The following is a 20732-nucleotide window of genomic DNA, read 5'->3' on the forward strand; positions in this document are numbered from 1 at the left end:
CGGTGGTGCGGTGATGACTACAGTGAAGCATGACGATGGTGCGGTTAGGACTACAGTGGATGACTGTGGTGTAGTGATAACTACAGTGAAGCATGACGGTGGTGCGGTGATGACTACAGTGAAGCATGATGATGGTGCGGTGATGACTGCAATAAAGCATGACGATGGTGCGGTAATGACTACAGTGAAGCATGACGGTGGTGTGGTGATGACTACAGTGAAGCATGACGGTGGTGTGGTGATGACTACAGTGAAGCATGACAATGGTGCGGTGATAACTACAGTGAAGCATGACGGTGGTGCGGTGATAACTACAGTGAAGCATGACGGTGGTGCGGTGATGACTACAGTGAAGCATGATGATGGTGCTGTTATGACTACAGTGAAGGATGACGGTGGTGTGGTGATGACTACAGTGAAGCATGACGACGGTGGTGCGGTGATGACTGCAGTAAAGCATGACGATGGTTCGGTGATGACTACAGTGAAGCATGACGATGGTGCGGTGATGACTACAGTGAAGCATGACGGTGGTGTGGTGATGACTGCAGTGAAGCATGACGATGGTGCGGTGCTAACTACAGTGAAGCATGACGGTGGTGCGGTGATGACTACAGTAAAGCATGACGATGGTGCGGTGATGACTACAGTGAAGCATGACGATGGTGCGGTGATGACTACAGAGAAGCATGACGATGGTGCGGTGATGACTACAGTGAAGCATGATGATGGTGCGGTGATGACTACAGTGAAGCATGACGATGGTGCGGTTATGACTACAGTGAAGGATGACGGTGGTGTAGTGATAACTACAGTGAAGCATGACGGTGGTGCGGTGATGACTACAGTGAAGCATGATGATGGTGCGGTTATGACTACAGTGAAGGATGACGGTGGTGTAGTGATAACTACAGTGAAGCATGACGGTGGTGCGGTGATGGCTACAGTGAAGCATGACGATGGTGCGGTTATGACTACAGTGAAGGATGACGGTGGTGTAGTGATAACTACAGTGAAGCATGACGGTGGTGCGGTGATGACTACAGTGAAGCATGACGATGGTGCGGTGATGACTACAGAGAAGCATGACGATGGTGCGGTGATGACTACAGAGAAGCATGACGATGGTGCGGTGATGACTACAGTGAAGCATGACGATGGTGCGGTGATGACTGCAGTAAAGCATGACGATGGTGCGGTGATGACTACAGTGAAGCATGACGATGGTGCGGTGATGACTACAGAGAAGCATGACGATGGTGCGGTGATGACTACAGTGAAGCATGATGATGGTGCGGTGATGACTACAGTGAAGCATGACGATGGTGCGGACCTTCAACAGGACAATGATCCCAAGCATACCTCATGGTCAACCATTGTTTAAAAAAATAGTTCTTGAAGATTCTGCAGTGACCATCACAGTCATCTGACTTGAACCCCATAGAAAATCTTTAATGGGATTTGAGGAAGAAGGTTGCAGTATGCAAACCCGAGAATATTAGATTACTGGAGGTCATTGCCCATGAAGAATGGACTAAGATTTCTCAGGAAAGCCGCAAGAAGTTGATGTTTGTCTATTAATCATGTAATCATATTTATAGGGGGTCATAACAGCCAAATGCCTTCACTAAATACTAACAACGAATATCATGAAAGGAGTGAATAATTCTAAGACAAGTGGCATTCTGTGTTGAACTTGCATTAGCTGTGTTGAGGGACATACACTGTTCTTGTTAGATAGTTTATTGGACAAACAATATGTAAATTATGCTAATAAACCTAGCTTGCGATGGGGGAAGGGGGGCGAAAAATTTTGAGTGGAACTGAATGGATCTATCATTCTATCTATAGATAACATATCTAATGTAACATTCTCCATTGCAGCTTTTTGTATCAGTCAGTTCAGACCTGTATTATTTGCTGTAAGAGAATGGGGATCTGTCCTGCTCATGTGACGGACACACAGGTTGTTGCACATTGCGCTTGCAGTGTCTGTTAACTAGATTATTCACTGATTATGCCTTATGAGCTCTTTTCCCAAATGTTGACTCTAGAAACTTGTACATAGTAGCAGGAATGTAAACAAAAGTTTTATTTTTCCCTTTTTTATTTTCCCTTAATTCCGTTGTGGAGATACAGGCAACCGAAACTACTGGTTCCCAGTATGTTAAATTTCTTATCGTACAACTGGGCGTTTCATTTCGATCAGCTCTGTGGGTCTGTTCTTTCATACCACTATGATTCTGTCCAATCATAAAAAGCAGCGTCACAGAGACTATAAAGTAGATTCACAAAGTTCTCATCGAAATGTAGAACTCATGGAGCTGATCAGGACCTTGACAGCGTGATACTTACCATTACCAGTCCACGGTCTGCAGCCACTCGAGCCGCCCCCCTCACTGTTACCATACTGCGATGCTGCTGTCTGTCCATCTTTCCCAGCAAGGGTTGAATTGCTAGTGATGTCTGGTTTCCCTTCATTTCTTCAGTTCGGATGAGGCCGGTTTGGCACATGGAGAAGGGGGACTCAAGTGGTAGGGACCATCCATATTTCGGTTCATCTTGATGTGGTTGGATGGCTTTTGCACTTTTTGTTAAAAAAAGAATGTTAACTAAATACCTTACCATTTTGAGGTGTGTAGGAATATTGGTGTTGGCTGTTTACCAGTTAAATGCCGCTGTCAATCACTGACAACAGCATTTAACAAGCGCAGACAGTCAGTGGGCCGCCAATAGGTTGTCATGACAGCCGAGGGTCTGCAGAAGACCCCCATGCCTAAGATCATGATCCTCATGTGAATGCCGGCTCGTGGCCGGCGTTCACAGGGGATCGTGATTTTTTGCTATACATAGAACAGCTGAAGCACTGCTATGTATAGCACAGGCGATCGATCGATTGCAGCTTCAAGTCTCCTAAAGGGACAATACAGTAAAAAAAAAAAGTTTAAAAAAAAACACAAAAATTCAAATCACCAACCTTTTGCCCAAATAAAACAAAAAAAACACATATTTAAAACTGCCGAGTTACGAAACGCCCAATCAAAATATAAAATAAAATCATCTGATAGGTAAACGGCGTAACTAGAATAAGGCTAGTTTCACACTAGCGTTAGGAGGCACAGCGCAGGGCCGCCGCTAAGCTCTGCCCCCGGCCACGCCTCCTCTGGTCAGCTCCTCCTATGGGCGCATGATGCTGCATGCGACCAGCGTACCCTATATTTAGCGTTGGGTATGCTGGCTGTGCACTGGTATGGTTTTGCTGGCGCATGCGCTTTTGTGTTGCGCTGAGCGCACAAAAATGCAACATGGTGCGTTTGGTGCACGTCGGCGCAGAGCAAAAAGGACGCATCACCGCACCATCGTCATGCTTTACTGCAGTCATCACCGCAAAACCATACCAACGCTAAGTATAGGGTACGCTGGTCACATGCAGCGTCATGCGCCCATAGGACGAGATAACCAGGGAGGCGCGGCCGGGGGTGGAGCTTAGCGGCAGCCCTGCGCTGCGCCTCCTAACGCTAGTGTGAAACTAGCCTAAAAAACAGAATTACATTTTTTGGGCCGCCGCAACACTGCAATAAAAGACAATCAAAATGTCGTATCTCCCCAAAATGGTACTGCTAAAAACGTCAGCTCAGGGCACAAAGAATAATCCATTGCACAGCCCCAAATCCCAAAAAATGTAAATGCTAGGGGTTTTGGAAAATGGAAACAAACACAAAAACTTTTTTTTTTTGTACAAATTTCCGAAAAATTTTATCACCACTTAAATAAAAAAGAACTTATAAATGTTTGGTATCTGTGTACTCATACTGACCCGGAGAATCACATCGCCAGGTCAGTTTTACCATATAGTGCACATGGTAAATAAAAAAAAAACTATTGTGGCATTGCACATTTTTTTGCAATTTCACGGCACTTTGATTTTTTTTTTCTGTCCTAATTCTGCTTAGAAAATCACAGGCCCTCCACTCTGCGCCTCTATCTGATGGCACACACAGCGCATCAATATTTACAGTACTTGTCACTCTTTTGGACCAAAAATTCACATTCTTTCCTATACAATCAGACATATCAGTGCCAAAGTGGGTGTTAGATGTCAAAACACAGTTTAATACGGGGCACGGGAGGCTTAAAGATGTTCTGCCAAAATCATTTAATAGAAGAATGATAGGCACATCAGAGAGGATGGTAAGAGAAACTGTTTTTGGACAGTTGGCGCCACTGCCGACCTCTGTCATCACAACAGCTGCAGGAACTGACTATGGAAGGCGATCACAACACAAAACAAACGCTGCAGTAATCCCCTTCATCGCCAAGAGAGGGACAATATTTGCAATAGTGCCCTACAGTGCTAGGACCACCGACAGCAACAAGATTAGAGATGTTTAGAATTTTGTGTTTTACCTAATATAGATGGATAACTGGATACTAAACACAATACTGTGACATCACAGTGTTTATTATCCCTGTACTGTGACATCACTGTTTATTATCCCTGTACTGTGACATCAGTGTTTATTATCTCTGTACTGTGACATCAGTGTTTATTATCCCTGTACAGTGATATCAGTGCTTATTATCCCTGTACTGTGACATCAGTGTTTATTATCCCTGTACTGTCACATCAGTGTTTATTATCACTGTACTGTGACATCAGTGTTTATTATCTCTGTATTGTGACATCACAGTGTTTATTATCCCTGTACTGTGACATCAGTGTTTATTATCTCTGTACTGTGACATCAGTGTTTATTATCCCTGTACAGTGATATCAGTGCTTATTATCCCTGTACTGTGACATCAGTGTTTATTATCCCTGTACTGTCACATCAGTGTTTATTATCACTGTACTGTGACATCAGTGTTTATTATCTCTGTATTGTGACATCACAGTGTTTATTATCCCTGTACTGTGACATCAGTGTTTATTATCTCTGTACTGTGACATCAGTGTTTATTATCCCTGTACAGTGATATCAGTGCTTATTATCCCTGTACTGTGACATCAGTGTTTATTATCCCTGTACTGTCACATCAGTGTTTATTATCCCTGTACAGTGATATCAGTGCTTATTATCCCTGTACTGTGACATCAGTGTTTATTATCCCTGTACTGTCACATCAGTGTTTATTATCACTGTACTGTGACATCAGTGTTTATTATCTCTGTATTGTGACATCACAGTGTTTATTATCCCTGTACTGTGACATCAGTGTTTATTATCAATGTACCGTGACATCAGTGTTTATTATCCCTGTACTGGGACATCACAGTATCACAGTGTTTATTATCCCTGTACTATGACATCAGTGTTTATTATCCCTGTACTGTGACATCACAGTGTTTATCATCACTGTACTGTGACATCAGTGTTTATTATTAATGTACTGTGACATCAGTGTTTATTATCCCTGTACTGTGACATCACAGTGTTTATTATCCCTGTACAGTGATATCAGTGCTTATTATCCCTGTACTGTGACATCAGTGTTTATTATCACTGTACTGTGACATCAGTGTTTATTATCCCTGTACTGTGACATCACTGTGTTTATTATCCCTGTACTGTGACATCAGTGTTTATTATCCCTGTACTGTGACATCACTGTGTTTATTATCCCTGTACTGTGACATCAGTGTTTATTATCACTGTACTGTGACATCAGTGTTTATTATCCCTGTACTGTGACATCACTGTGTTTATTATCCCTGTACTGTGACATCAGTGTTTATTATCCCTGTACTGTGACATCACTGTGTTTATTATCCCTGTACTGTGACATCAGTGTTTATTATCCCTGTACTGTGACATCAGTGTTTATTATCCCTATACTGTGACATCATTGTGTTTATTATCCCTGTACTGTGACATCACAGTATTTATTATAACTGTACTGTGACATCACTGTTTATTATCCTTGTACTGTGACATCAGTGTTTATTATCCCTGTACTGTGACATCACTGTGTTTATTATCCCTGTACTGTGACATCAGTGTTTATTATCCCTGTACTGTGACATCACTGTGTTTATTATCCCTGTACTGTGACATCAGTGTTTATTATCCCTGTACTGTGACATCACTGTGTTTATTATCCCTGTACTGTGACATCACTGTTTATTATCCCTGTACTGTGACATCACTGTTTATTATCCCTGTACTGTGACATCAGTGTTTATTATCTCTGTACTGTGACATCAGTGTTTATTATCCCTGTACAGTGATATCAGTGCTTATTCTCCCTGTACTGTGACATCAGTGTTTATTATCCCTGTACTGTCACATCAGTGTTTATTATCACTGTACTGTGACATCAGTGTTTATTATCTCTGTATTGTGACATCACAGTGTTTATTATCCCTGTACTGTGACATCAGTGTTTATTATCAATGTACCGTGACATCAGTGTTTATTATCCCTGTACTGGGACATCACAGTATCACAGTGTTTATTATCCCTGTACTATGACATCAGTGTTTATTATCCCTGTACTGTGACATCACTGTTTATTATCCCTGTACTGTGACATCAGTGTTTATTATCTCTGTACTGTGACATCAGTGTTTATTATCTCTGTATTGTGACATCACAGTGTTTATTATCCCTGTACTGTGACATCACTGTTTATTATCCCTGTACTGTGACATCAGTGTTTATTATCTCTGTACTGTGACATCAGTGTTTATTATCCCTGTACAGTGATATCAGTGCTTATTATCCCTGTACTGTGACATCAGTGTTTATTATCCCTGTACTGTCACATCAGTGTTTATTATCACTGTACTGTGACATCAGTGTTTATTATCCCTGTACTGTGACATCAGTGTTTATTATCCCTGTACTGTGACATCAGTGTTTATTATCTCTGTACTGTGACATCAGTGTTTATTATCCCTGTACAGTGATATCAGTGCTTATTATCCCTGTACTGTGACATCAGTGTTTATTATCCCTGTACAGAGATATCAGTGCTTATTATCCCTGTACTGTGACATCAGTGTTTATTATCCCTGTACTGTCACATCAGTGTTTATTATCCCTGTACTATGACATCAGTGTTTATTATCCCTGTACTGTGACATCACAGTGTTTATCATCACTGTACTGTGACATCAGTGTTTATTATTAATGTACTGTGACATCAGTGTTTATTATCCCTGTACTGTGACATCACAGTGTTTATTATCCCTGTACTGTGACATCAGTGTTTATTATCCCTGTACAGTGATATCAGTGCTTATTATCCCTGTACTGTGACATCAGTGTTTATTATCACTGTACTGTGACATCAGTGTTTATTATCCCTGTACTGTGACATCACTGTGTTTATTATCCCTGTACTGTGACATCAGTGTTTATTATCCCTGTACTGTGACATCACTGTGTTTATTATCCCTGTACTGTGACATCAGTGTTTATTATCACTGTACTGTGACATCAGTGTTTATTATCCCTGTACTGTGACATCACTGTGTTTATTATCCCTGTACTGTGACATCAGTGTTTATTATCCCTGTACTGTGACATCACTGTGTTTATTATCCCTGTACTGTGACATCAGTGTTTATTATCCCTGTACTGTGACATCAGTGTTTATTATCCCTATACTGTGACATCATTGTGTTTATTATCCCTGTACTGTGACATCAGTGTTTATTACCCCTGTACTGTGACATCACAGTATTTATTATCCCTGTACTGTGACATCACTGTTTATTATCCTTGTACTGTGACATCAGTGTTTATTATCCCTGTACTGTGACATCACTGTGTTTATTATCCCTGTACTGTGACATCAGTGTTTATTATCCCTGTACTGTGACATCACTGTGTTTATTATCCCTGTACTGTGACATCACTGTGTTTATTATCCCTGTACTGTGACATCACTGTGTTTATTATCCCTGTACTGTGACATCACTGTTTATTATCCCTGTACTGTGACATCAGTGTTTATTATCTCTGTACTGTGACATCAGTGTTTATTATCCCTGTACAGTGATATCAGTGCTTATTATCCCTGTACTGTGACATCAGTGTTTATTATCCCTGTACTGTCACATCAGTGTTTATTATCACTGTACTGTGACATCAGTGTTTATTATCTCTGTATTGTGACATCACAGTGTTTATTATCCCTGTACTGTGACATCAGTGTTTATTATCAATGTACCGTGACATCAGTGTTTATTATCCCTGTACTGGGACATCACAGTATCACAGTGTTTATTATCCCTGTACTATGACATCAGTGTTTATTATCCCTGTACTGTGACATCACAGTGTTTATTATCACTGTACTGTGACATCAGTGTTTATTATTAATGTACTGTGACATCAGTGTTTATTATCCCTGTACTGTGACATCACAGTGTTTATTATCCCTGTACTGTGATATCAGTGCTTATTATCCCTGTACTGTGACATCAGTGTTTATTATCACTGTACTGTGACATCAGTGTTTATTATCCCTGTACTGTGACAACACTGTGTTTATTATCCCTGTACTGTGACATCAGTGTTTATTATCCCTGTACTGTGACATCACTGTGTTTATTATCCCTGTACTGTGACATCAGTGTTTATTATCCCTGTACTGTGACATCACTGTGTTTATTATCCCTGTACTGTGACATCAGTGTTTATTATCCCTGTACTGTGACATCAGTGTTTATTATCCCTGTACTGTGACATCAGTGTTTATTATCCCTGTACTGTGACATCACTGTGTTTATTATCCCTGTACTGTGACATCAGTGTTTATTATCCCTGTACTGTGACATCAGTGTTTATTATCCCTATACTGTGACATCATTGTTTATTATCCCTATACTGTGACATCATTGTGTTTATTATCCCTGTACTGTGACATCAGTGTTTATTACCCCTGTACTGTGACATCACAGTATTTATTATCCCTGTACTGTGACATCACTGTGTTTATTATCCTTGTACTGTGACATCAGTGTTTATTATCCCTGTACTGTGACATCAGTGTTTATTATCCCTGTACTGTGACATCACTGTGTTTATTATCCCTGTACTGTGACATCACTGTGTTTATTATCCCTGTACTGTGACATCAGTGTTTATTATCCCTGTACTGTGACATCAGTGTTTATTATCCCTGTACTGTGACATCACTGTGTTTATTATCCCTGTACTGTGACATCAGTGTTTATTATCCCTGTACTGTGACATCAGTGTTTATTATCTCTGTACTGTGACATCAGTGTTTATTATCCCTGTACAGTGACATCAGTGCTTATTATCCCTGTACTGTGACATCAGTGTTTATTATCCCTGTACTGTGACATCAGTGTTTATTATCCCTGTACTGTGACATCAGTGTTTATTATCCCTGTACTGTGACATCACAGTATTTATTATCCCTGTACTGTGACATCACTGTGTTTATTATCCTTGTACTGTGACATCACTGTTTTTTATCCCTGTACTGTGACATCACTGTTTATTATCCCTGTACTGTGACATCACTGTGTTTATTATCCACGTATTATGATATCATTGTGTTTCCTATCCCTGTTCTGTGACATTATTGTGCTCACTATCCATTTGATCATTGTGGTTATGATCCCTGTACTGTGTTATGTCTATTATCTACAGTATGTACTGTGACATCACTGTGTTTATTAACCCTGTAATTTAGATTGTGAGCCCCAATGGGGACAGTGATGATGTCTGTAAAGCGCTGTGGAATTAATGGCATTATATGGGTACACTCACACTTCCATATAACTCGGACAAGTGCTATCTTATGTTTTATAGGATAGCACTGGGCCCAATATTATACTAGGAGCAGCGCAGATCTGCGATACGGAATGAGAAAACAATCGCAGCATGATGTGAGTGGATCCGACAATTGGATTGCGTGCACACATTCAAGTCTATGACTGAAAGTGAAACATTGGGCTGCACTCGGATGTCATTCGAGTGCAGTCTGATGTACGCACTAAGAGACGATGGCGAAGATGGGAGAAAGTAAGTTCTCCATCTTCTTCGTACCTGTAATGGAATTCTCACATGCGACAGAATTAGATCACAGTAAGATGACACTCAGACAAAACTCTGAGCTAAGTGTCATTAGCATTATCGGCCAGATTATCTCGCATGAGAGAATATAAGGCAGTGTGAGCGAGCCCTATAAGAGAATAAAATAAACACTATGATATCGTGCGTTTATTATCTCTGTACTCTGACATCACTTTTCTTCCTAAAATGACATATTAAAAGTCAATGTAGCTGGGAAAAAAACACACACTAACCAGATGCACTGATCAGTCCTACGAGAGCTACTATGGCTGACAACAGTAATGTTACCTCCATGGGTCAAAAACAAAACAGCAGAGCACAGACTCAGGTAAACTTTCATTTTTGGCTGAATGACAAGAGAAACTTTTACCATCTAGAATTCTCCATTTGGTCATGGAAATAGACAAAACATATTCTGCATAGTGATACATTCCTCGCTGTCGCCCTATGGATGCTGCATGCCTACTATGGCAGCCTGTATTCTGCCAATGGACTATAGACTACTATACTGCAAGGAGCTTCAAAGTAACCAGTCAGTCTTCTGTGACATCACAGGCATTGCCCTCATGTAGCACAAATAAGTAATAATGCCAAACGATACAAACAATTCTAGAGAAGTAGATTTTCTGTATCTTTTATATTTAACAGAATAAATAGTTCTGCTCCTTATAGTCTTTATATTTGTGCCAGATTCACAGCATGGTGATCACCAGTGTCACCCACCGTACCCCACTGACATACTGCGCTCCGTCACACTGCACCCAGGAGTCTGACACCGTGCAGCCCCAATATTTACAGAATAAAACATGGAATCTGCAACACGGACTGTCTGCAACATATCCTAACTGCACTAAGAGTCTGCAAAGGTGTTCTTTGGATTGTAGATGAAGGGATAAGTAAAATCTAAATATTGGATCAAGAGCGAAGATAGCAGACACTTGGAATTATATACGGTAGATTGCTACATGGATATTATATATACACTGTTCAAAAAAATAAAGGGAACACTTAAACAACAGAATATAACTCCAAGTGCATCAAACTTCTGTGAAATCAAACTGTTCACTTAGGAAGCAACACTGATTGACAATCAATTTCACATGCTGTTGTGCAAATGGAATAGACAACAGATGAAAATTATTGGCAATTATCAAGACACACTCAATAAAGGAGTGGTTCTGCAGGTGGGGACCACAGACCACATCTCAGTACCAATGCTTCCTGGCTGATGTTTTGGTCACTTTTGAATGTTGGTTATGCTTTCACACTTTTGGTAGTATGAGACGGACTCTACAACCCACACAAGTGGCTCAGGTAGTGCAGCTCATCCAGGATGGCACATCAATGCGAGCTGTGTCAAGAAGGTTTGCTGTGTCTATCAGCGTAGTGTCCAGAGGCTGGAGGCGCTACTAGGAGACAGGTCAGTACACCAGGAGACGTGGAGGGGGCCATAGGAGGGCAACAACCCAGCAAAAGGACTGCTACCTCAGCCTTTCTGCAAGGAGGTACAGGAGGAGCACTGCCAGAGCCCTGCAAAATGACCTCCAGCAGGCCACAAATATGCATGTGTCTGCACAAACGGTTAGAAACCGACTCCATGAGGATGTATGAGGGCCGTGCAGGATGCTTGACATTTGCCACAGAACACGAGGATTGGCAAATTCGCCACTGGCGCCCTGTGCTCTTCACAGATGAAAGCAGGTTCACACTGAGCACATGTGAGTCTGGAGACGCCGTGGAGAGCGATCTGCTGCCTGCAACATCCTTCAGCATGACCGGTTTGGCAGTGGGTCAGTAATGGTGTGGGGTGGCATTTCTTTGGAGGGCCGCACAGCCCTCCATGTGCTCACCAGAGGTAGCCTGACTGCCATTACGTACCAAGATGAGATCCTCAGACCCCTTGTGAGACCATATGCTGGTGTGGTTGGCCCTGGGTTCCTCCTAATGCAGGAGAACGCCAGACCTCATGTGGCTGGATTGTGTCAGCAGTTCCTACAAGATGAAGGCATTGAAGCTATGGACTGGCCTGCCCATTCCCCAGACCTGAATCTGATTGAGTACATCTGGGACATCATGTCTCGCTCCATCCACCAATGTCACATTGCACCACAGACTGTCCAGGAGTTGGCAGATGCTTTAGTCCAGGTCTGGGAGGAGATCCCTCAGGAGACCATCCGCCGACTCATCAGGAGCATGCCCAGGCGTTGTACAGTAGGGAGGTCATACACAATACTGAGCCTCATTTTGACTTGTTTTAAGGACATTACATTCCACTTTAATTTTGTGTGCAACTCCAAATCCAGACCTCCATTGGTTAATAAATTTGATTTCCATTGATGACTTTTGTGTGATTTTGTTGTCAGCACATTCAACTTTGTACAGAACAAAGTATTCAATGAGAATATTTCATTCATTCAGATCTAGGATGTGTTATTTGAGTGTTCACTTTAATTTTTTGAGCAGTGTAGATATTAGATAGATTGAGATTATATACAGTAAAGGCCGGGTGGATGAGGGACAGAAGATCTACATAGAAAATGGTAAAAAGGACAGATAAGATAAAAACAGATGGACAAATTGATGGATAAGATAGAGGAATAAAGATGCAGAAGTGCCACCAGGTATGGGCTCTACATCTGGGGGGCTGTATATGTTGGGGGCTGTACATGTGGGGGGCTGTACCTATGGGGGTCTGTATATGCAGAGAGCTGTATATGCAGAAGGGCTCTATAATTGGGGGATGTATATGTGAGGGGCTGTACATGCGGGAGGGAGGACTATATATGTGGGGGGCTGTATATGCGTGGACTGTATATGTGAAGGGCTGTATATGTGGATGGCTATATATATATTTGTCTATATTTCCCCCTTTTCACATGTAAAGTGCCATGGAATAAATGGCGCTATATAAATGCATAATAATAATATGCAGGGGACTGTATATGTCTCAGGCTGTATATGTGGGGGGCTGTATATGCGGGGATTATATATGTGGGGGGTTGTATATGTGGGGGGGCTGTATATGTGGGGATTATATATGCGAGGGGCTGTATATGCGAGGGGCTGTATATGTGGGGGGCTGTATATGCGGGGATTATATATGCGGGGATTATATATGCGGGGTCTGTATATGCGGGGGGTTGTATATGTGGGGGGCTGTATATGTTGGGGACTGTACATGTGGTTGGCTATATATGCAGGGACTGTATATGTGGGGGGCTGCCCTCCCTTGATCCATCCTCTGTGTCTATCTATCGCCTGATATCTCTTCTCCCTTACGCCTCAAAACTACAGGAACAGCATCTATATCTTGAACTGTCCTCCCACCTCTCCTCCTGTTCCCTCTTTGACCGGTTACTATCAGGCTTCCTACCGCATCACTCAACTGAAACTGCCCTAACTAAAGTCACTAACGACTTACTAACCGCCAAGAGCAAGCGACACTACTCTGTCCTCCTTCTCCTGTACCTGTCTTCTGCCTTCGACACCGTAGACCATTCCCTCCTGCTACAGACTCTCTCATCTCTTGGCATCACAGACTTGGCCCTATCCTGGATCTCATCATACTTAAAGGACCGAACATTTAGTGTCTCCCTCTCACACACCACCTCCTCACCTCGCCCCCTGTCTGTTGGTGTTCCTCAAGGCTCTGTCCTAGGACCCCTACTATTCTCCATTTACACCTTTGGCTTGGGACAGCTCATAGAGTCCTACGGTTTGCAGTATCACCTCTACGCCGATGATACGCAGATCTACTTATCTGGACCCAACCTCGCCTCCTTACTGACTGAAATCCCACAATGTCTGTCTGCTATCTCACCCTTCTTCTCTGCTCGCTTTCTCAAACTGAACATGGACAAAACAGAATTCATCATCTTTCCCCCATCTCACTTTACCCCTCCACCAGACCTATCCATCAATGTCAATGGCTGCTTCTTCCCCCAGTCCCGAACGCTCGATGCCTTGGGGTGATCTTCGACTCTGTGCTCTCTTTCAAACCACATATCCAAGCCCTCGCCTCCTCCTGCCGCCTCAAACTCAAAAGTATTTCCTGGATCCGCTCATTCCTCAACTACGAAACCACAAAAACACTAGTGCATGCTCTTATCATCTCCCGTCTCGACTACTGCAACCTCCTACTGTCTGGCTCCGCTCCAGTCCATCCTACACTCTGCTGCCCGACTAATCCAACTGTCTCCCCGCTATTCCCCAGCCTCCCCCCTATGCCAGGCCCTTCACTGGCTTCCTATTGCCCAGAGGTTCCAATTCAAAACCCTAACCATACAAAGCCATCCACATCCTGTCTCCTCCATACATCTGTGACATGGTCTCCAGGTACCTACCAGCACGCAACCTTCGATCATCTCAAGATCTCCTTCTCTACTCCCCCCTTATCTCTTCTTCCCACAACCGCATACAAGACTTCTTCCGTGCTTCCCCCATACTCTTGAACTCTCTGCCACAACACATCAGATTCTCACCATCAACGGAAACCTTCAAGAAGAACCAGAAGACCCACCTGTTCCGACAAGCCTACAGCCTGCAATGATCCTCGGTCTACTGAACCACCACACGACCTGCTCTACCCTCTCCTAGTGTATCCTCACCCATCCCTGTAGACTGTGAGCCCTCGCAGGCAGGGTCCTCTCTCCTTATGTACTTGTGTGTCCCTTGTCTTACACATGTTTATTATACTTGTCTATATTTCCCCTTTTCACATGTAAAGCGCCATGGTATAAATGGCGCTATATAAATGCATAATAATAATAATAATAATAATATGCGGGGACTGTCTATGCGGGGGGCTGTATATGCGGGGGAGTTGTATATGTGGGGGGTCTGTATATGTGGGGGGGCTGTATATGGGGGGGCTGTATATGTGGGGGGACTGTATATGGGGGGGCTGTATATGTGGGGGGCGGTATATGTGGGGGGCTGTATATGCGGGGGACTGTATATGTGGGGGGGCTGTATATGTGGGGGGCTGTACATGTTTCAGGCTGTATATGTGGGGGGCTGTGTATGTGGGGGGCGGTATATGTGGGGGGTGGTATATGTGGGGGGCGGTATATGTGGGGGGCTGTATATGCGGGGGACTGTATAGCTCGGGCCCGGAGGGTTCCTCCTCCCTGCCCCCGTGCTCAGTGATGGCCGCTGTGTTTGTACAGGGAGCAGCGGCTTCTCCCGATCACAATGCTGGCGTCAGGCTGTCTCCTCTCCCTCCTCCTCCTCCCCGATCTATCACACTGCCGATACGACAGGACATCCATCTGCAGCAGCGCAGCCCGGGCTGCACCGCGCTCCACCGGAGCTGCCAGTACAACTACTCCTCCAGAAGGGGAGGCTCTGACTGCGCGTGGCACTACAACTCCCAGCATGTTGTATCGAATCCCCGCACTATACCAACTAGCGCCCAGCTATGACACTGATATCACATTGGCCACTGTGGGACTACAAGTTACAGCATCCCACAGCCGAGGCTTGTAGTCCCGCATGTGCTGAAGACTCGAGAGCCTTCCCCTAGCCCAGCCGGGCTGTATATGCGGGGGGCTGTATATGCGGAGGGCTGTATATGCGGGGGGCTGTATATGCGGAGGGCTGTATATGCGGGGGGCTGTATATATGGAGGGCTGTATATGCGGGGGGTTGTATATATGGGGGGCTGTATATGCAGGGGGCTGTATAAATGGAGGGCTGTATATGCGGGGGGCTGTATATATGGGGGGCTGTATATGCGGGGGGCTGTATATATGGGGGGCTGTATATGCAGGGGGCTGTATATGCAGGGGGCTGTATATATGGAGGGCTGTATATGCGGGGGGCTGTATATATGGGGGGCTGTATATGCAGGGGGCTGTATATGCAGGGGCTGTATATATGGAGGGCTGTATATGCGGGGGGCTGTATATATGGGGGGCTGTATATGCAGGGGGCTGTATATATGGAGGGCTGTATATGCGGGGGCTGTATATATGGGGGGCTGTATATGCAGGGGGCTGTATATGCGGGGGGCTGTATATATGGAGGGCTGTATATGCGGGGGGCTGTATATGCGGAGGGCTGTATATGCGGGGGGCTGTATATGCGGGGGGCTGTATATGCGGGGGGTTGTATATGCGGGGGGCTGTATATGCAGGGGGCTGTATATATGGAGGGCTGTATATATGGAGGGCTGTATATGCGGGGGCTGTATATATGGAGGGCTGTATATGCGGGGGGCTGTATATATGGAGGGCTGTATATGCGGGGGGCTGTATATATGGAGGGCTGTATATGCGGGGGCTGTATATATGGAGGGCTGTATATGCGGGGGGCTGTATATATGGAGGGCTGTATATGCGGGGGCTGTATATATGGAGGGCTGTATATGCGGGGGGCTGTATATGCGGGGGGCTGTATATGCGGGGGCTGTATATATGGAGGGCTGTATATGCGGGGGGCTGTATATATGGAGGGCTGTATATGCGGAGGGCTGTATATGCGGGGGGCTGTATATATGGAGGGCTGTATATGCGGGGGGCTGTATATATGGAGGGCTGTATATATGGAGGGCTGTATATGCGGGGGGCTGTATATATGGAGGGCTGTATATGCGGGGGCTGTATATATGGAGGGCTGTATATGCGGGGGGCTGTATATGCGGAGGGCTGTATATGCGGGGGGCTGTATATATGGAGGGCTGTATATGCGGGGGGTTGTATATATGGGGGGCTGTATATGCAGGGGGCTGTATATATGGAGGGCTGTATATGCGGGGGGCTGTATATATGGAGGGCTGTATATGCGGAGGGCTGTATATGCGGGGGGCTGTATATATGGAGGGCTGTATATGCGGGGGGCTGTATATATGGAGGGCTGTATATATGGAGGGCTGTATATGCGGGGGGCTGTATATATGGAGGGCTGTATATGCGGGGGCTGTATATATGGAGGGCTGTATATGCGGGGGGCTGTATATGCGGAGGGCTGTATATGCGGGGGGCTGTATATATGGAGGGCTGTATATGCGGGGGGTTGTATATATGGGGGGCTGTATATGCAGGGGGCTGTATATATGGAGGGCTGTATATGTGGGGGGCTGTATATGCGGGGGGCTGTATATATGGAGGGCTGTATATGCGGGGGCTGTATATATGGAGGGCTGTATATGCGGGGGGCTGTATATGCGGGGGGCTGTATATATGGAGGGCTGTATATGCGGGGGCTGTATATATGGAGGGCTGTATATGCGGGGGGCTGTATATGCGGGGGGCTGTATATATGGAGGGCTGTATATGCGGGGGCTGTATATATGGAGGGCTGTATATGCGGGGGGCTGTATATGCGGGGGGCTGTATATGCGGGGGCTGTATATATGGAGGGCTGTATATGCGGGGGGCTGTATATGCGGGGGGCTGTATATATGGAGGGCTGTATATGCGGGGGGCTGTATATATGGAGGGCTGTATATGCGGAGGGCTGTATATGCGGGGGGCTGTATATATGGAGGGCTGTATATGCGGGGGGCTGTATATGCGGGGGGCTGTATATATGGAGGGCTGTATATGCGGGGGGCTGTATATGCGGGGGGCTGTATATATGGAGGGCTGTATATGCGGGGGGCTGTATATGCGGGGGGCTGTATATATGGAGGGCTGTATATGCGGAGGGCTGTATATGCGGGGGGTTGTACACACACAGCCTCCGCACTGGCTCCGTCCCGGGGTAAGGTGAGCTGCGCTGCTGTAGTCAGTGGGCGCTGCTGTAGTTAGGCGGAGGGAGCCCACGTCCTGCCGGCACCGGTCAGGGCTTCTTCTGCTGCTGGGCCACCCGGAACCAGCCTAATAACGAGGGGATAATGACAGCGCTGCGGAGTCCGACTTCCTCACGCCCAGCGCCTGCCACCTCCATGGGTGACCCCCGCCGCACCGCACGGTTCGCACATGGGAGCCACGGTCCTACCTGCGCTGCTGTGGCCCTGGCCAGTCACTGTTGGTCCCTGGTCGCCTGTGCATGTGCAGCAACGAAGGGAACAGGAGGAGGAGGAGGAGCGGGAAGAGCCCAGGGCGAGGCGGCAGTCAGGCTGGAGCCGCTCAGGCTGCTGTCAGGAGTATTACTGCGCACAGCTGGCACCGGCCCAGGACACGTCTCCCACACACTGCTGCCACCGCGCTGCTGCCTGCCGGGCACCGGCTCAGGGCTGGGGGTGGCGGCCACACTGGCTGCAGGACAAGCGCTATGTGTGACATAATGGCGGCCAGGTAGTGAGGGGGCAGTGACGGCTCCTCTCCCCCCGTCCCACACAACACCACAGATAACAAAGATACCACAGAATTCTCTCAAAATCCGGATGAAATCCGTCCGCGGTCCGGCTGCCACCAGTCACGGTCCGGCTGCCACCACTCGCGGTTTGGCTGCCACCACTCACGGTCCGGCTGCAACCACTCACGGTCCGGCTGCCACCACTCGCGGTTTGGCTGCCACCACTCACGGTCCGGCTGCCACCAGTCACAGTCCGGCTGCCACCACTCGCGGTTTGGCTGCCACCACTCACGGTCCGGCTGCCACCAGTCGCGGTCCGGCTGCCACCACTCACGGTCCGCCTGCAACCACTCACGGTCCGGCTGCCACCACTCGCGGTTTGGCTGCCACCACTCACGGTCCGGCTGCCACCAGTCACGGTCCGGCTGCCACCACTCGCGGTTTGGCTGCCACCACTCACGGTCCGGCTGCCACCAGTCGCGGTCCGGCTGCCACCACTCACGGTCCGGCTGCAACCACTCACGGTCCGGCTGCCACCACTCGCGGTTTGGCTGCCACCACTCACGGTCCGGCTGCCACCAGTCACGGTCCGGCTGCCACCACTCGCGGTTTGGCTGCCACCACTCACGGTCCGGCTGCAACCACTCACGGTCCGGCTGCCACCACTCGCGGTTTGGCTGCCACCACTCACAGTCCGGCTGCCACCAGTCACGGTCCGGCTGCCACCACTCGCGGTTTGGCTGCCACCACTCACGGTCCGGCTGCCACCAGTCGCGGTCCGGCTGCCACCAGTCACACTCTGCGCCATCCTCCGTATGTCGCGTGTTCTTCCCTGAAAATTGTAGGAAAAAAGGCAATGGATGGACACGAGCATCGTTCAATAATCACTGCCTGCATTATCGACGTTCCATAAGGACGGAGACGATATTCGGGGGGGGGGGTCACCATGGCCATATCAGGGCTTGTTTTTTTTTGAGGAAAGAGTTAGGGTATGTGCACACGCTGCGAATTGGGGTGCGGATTTGGCCGCGTGGATTTTGTAAAATCCGCAGGTAAATCTGCAAGTCAAAAGACCTGCGGATTAGCCCGCGGTTTTGCTCTGCGGTTTATCATCTCCACAATGGAGGAGATGGCAGACCGCAGCGGAATCCGCAGAAAGAATTGACATGCCAATTATTTCTGCGGTTTCAAAACCGTGCGGAAAAATCTGCACCGTCTGCACTGCGTTTTTTTATTCCCATAGGGAATTATGGTACTGTACACCGCAGCAGAAACTACTGTGGATCCGCAGCAGCCAAATCCGCTGCGGGTCCGTAGCATGTGCACACAGCCTTATAGTTTGGAGCGACCCCGTTTATTTTACTATATAATGTTGAGAAAGAAAAGTGAAAAATAAGCGCAATTCCGCCATTGTTTTTTGTGTTTTTTTTTTTTTTTGTTCGTTGTACGGTAAAAATTACCTGACAACACAACTCTCCCAGACCTGTATGATTATGGGGATACCAAACGGCTAGAGGTTTTCTTTTCTTTTCTTTTTTATTATTTGAGTGACTTAAAAAAATGTCCAAGCTGACAATCTGATTAGTACAGTTTTGGGTTATCTAAGATATTTTGATGGCATTTTTTTTTTCCTTTTTTTTATTGGGGGGGGCAGCAATTCTAGCAGTTTGTTTTTCTGCACAGCGTGTACTCAAGGAGTAAAATGTATATTTTGAAAGAGGACAGACGCGGAGATGCTAAATAGGTTACACTTTTTATTATTTTCATTTCTTAATCTTTATTTATAGGGATAATGGGGATGATTCAACTTTTTTTTTTTTATACTTTTTTTAAACTTTTTTTTTACTTTCTCTAGTGCCCTTCTGCACATGAACCTCGGATGTTCGCGCGTACTATAGGCTGCTTCATTAAGGGGCTCCCGCTTCTGAATTCATTAGGTGCCCATTTTTTTTCTACAAAACTCCTCTGACTTTTTTTAACCATCTCATAAACTTACAGAAAAATCACGATCTCAATTTATGGTGAAATAAGGCGTGCACCGTCATTTGCAACTTTTTTTTTCCTTTACATCTTACAGTCAACATGTGAGAATATAAAAAAATAAATAAATGGCAGGAAAAACATCACAACTTTTTATCTATTTATTTGACTTTGTGTGAAACATTGCTTATTCCAGCCAGAAAGTGACAATGAACCCCATTAACACCACTTTGTTACTTTTTTTTTGTGCAGGCTGATCACTGTTTTTGGGCATGTTGTTGCACTCTTACATATTACACACTTTTTAGGGGGCTTGGGACAGGTGAAATGAGTCTATGTTCTGTTCACCCCTTTTTTTTATCATTGCGAACATACACAAATGAGAGAAAAAGTTGACAGACACCCAAAGATTTCATGTATCATTAGTTTTTTCTGTACATTTTTTTTTAACAT

General features: G+C 45.7%; 1 protein-coding gene across 1 annotated transcript in view; it reads right to left on the bottom strand.

The window, feature by feature from the left end:
- The window catches only part of SMAD9 (SMAD family member 9), a 64249-nt gene extending 45993 nt beyond the window's left edge, over positions 1-18256 (bottom strand). The window contains exon 1 of the mRNA XM_073583238.1: positions 18000-18256. The gene's annotated coding sequence lies outside the window, so the exon portion shown is untranslated. The remainder of the gene's footprint in view (positions 1-17999) is intronic.
- Positions 18257-20732: the final 2476 nt, after the last annotated feature.

The sequence above is a fragment of the Dendrobates tinctorius genome, unplaced genomic scaffold (genome assembly GCF_039654945.1).
Source record: "Dendrobates tinctorius isolate UK_male_01 unplaced genomic scaffold, ASM3965494v1 ptg000075l, whole genome shotgun sequence".
Lineage (NCBI taxonomy): Eukaryota > Metazoa > Chordata > Amphibia > Anura > Dendrobatidae > Dendrobates > Dendrobates tinctorius.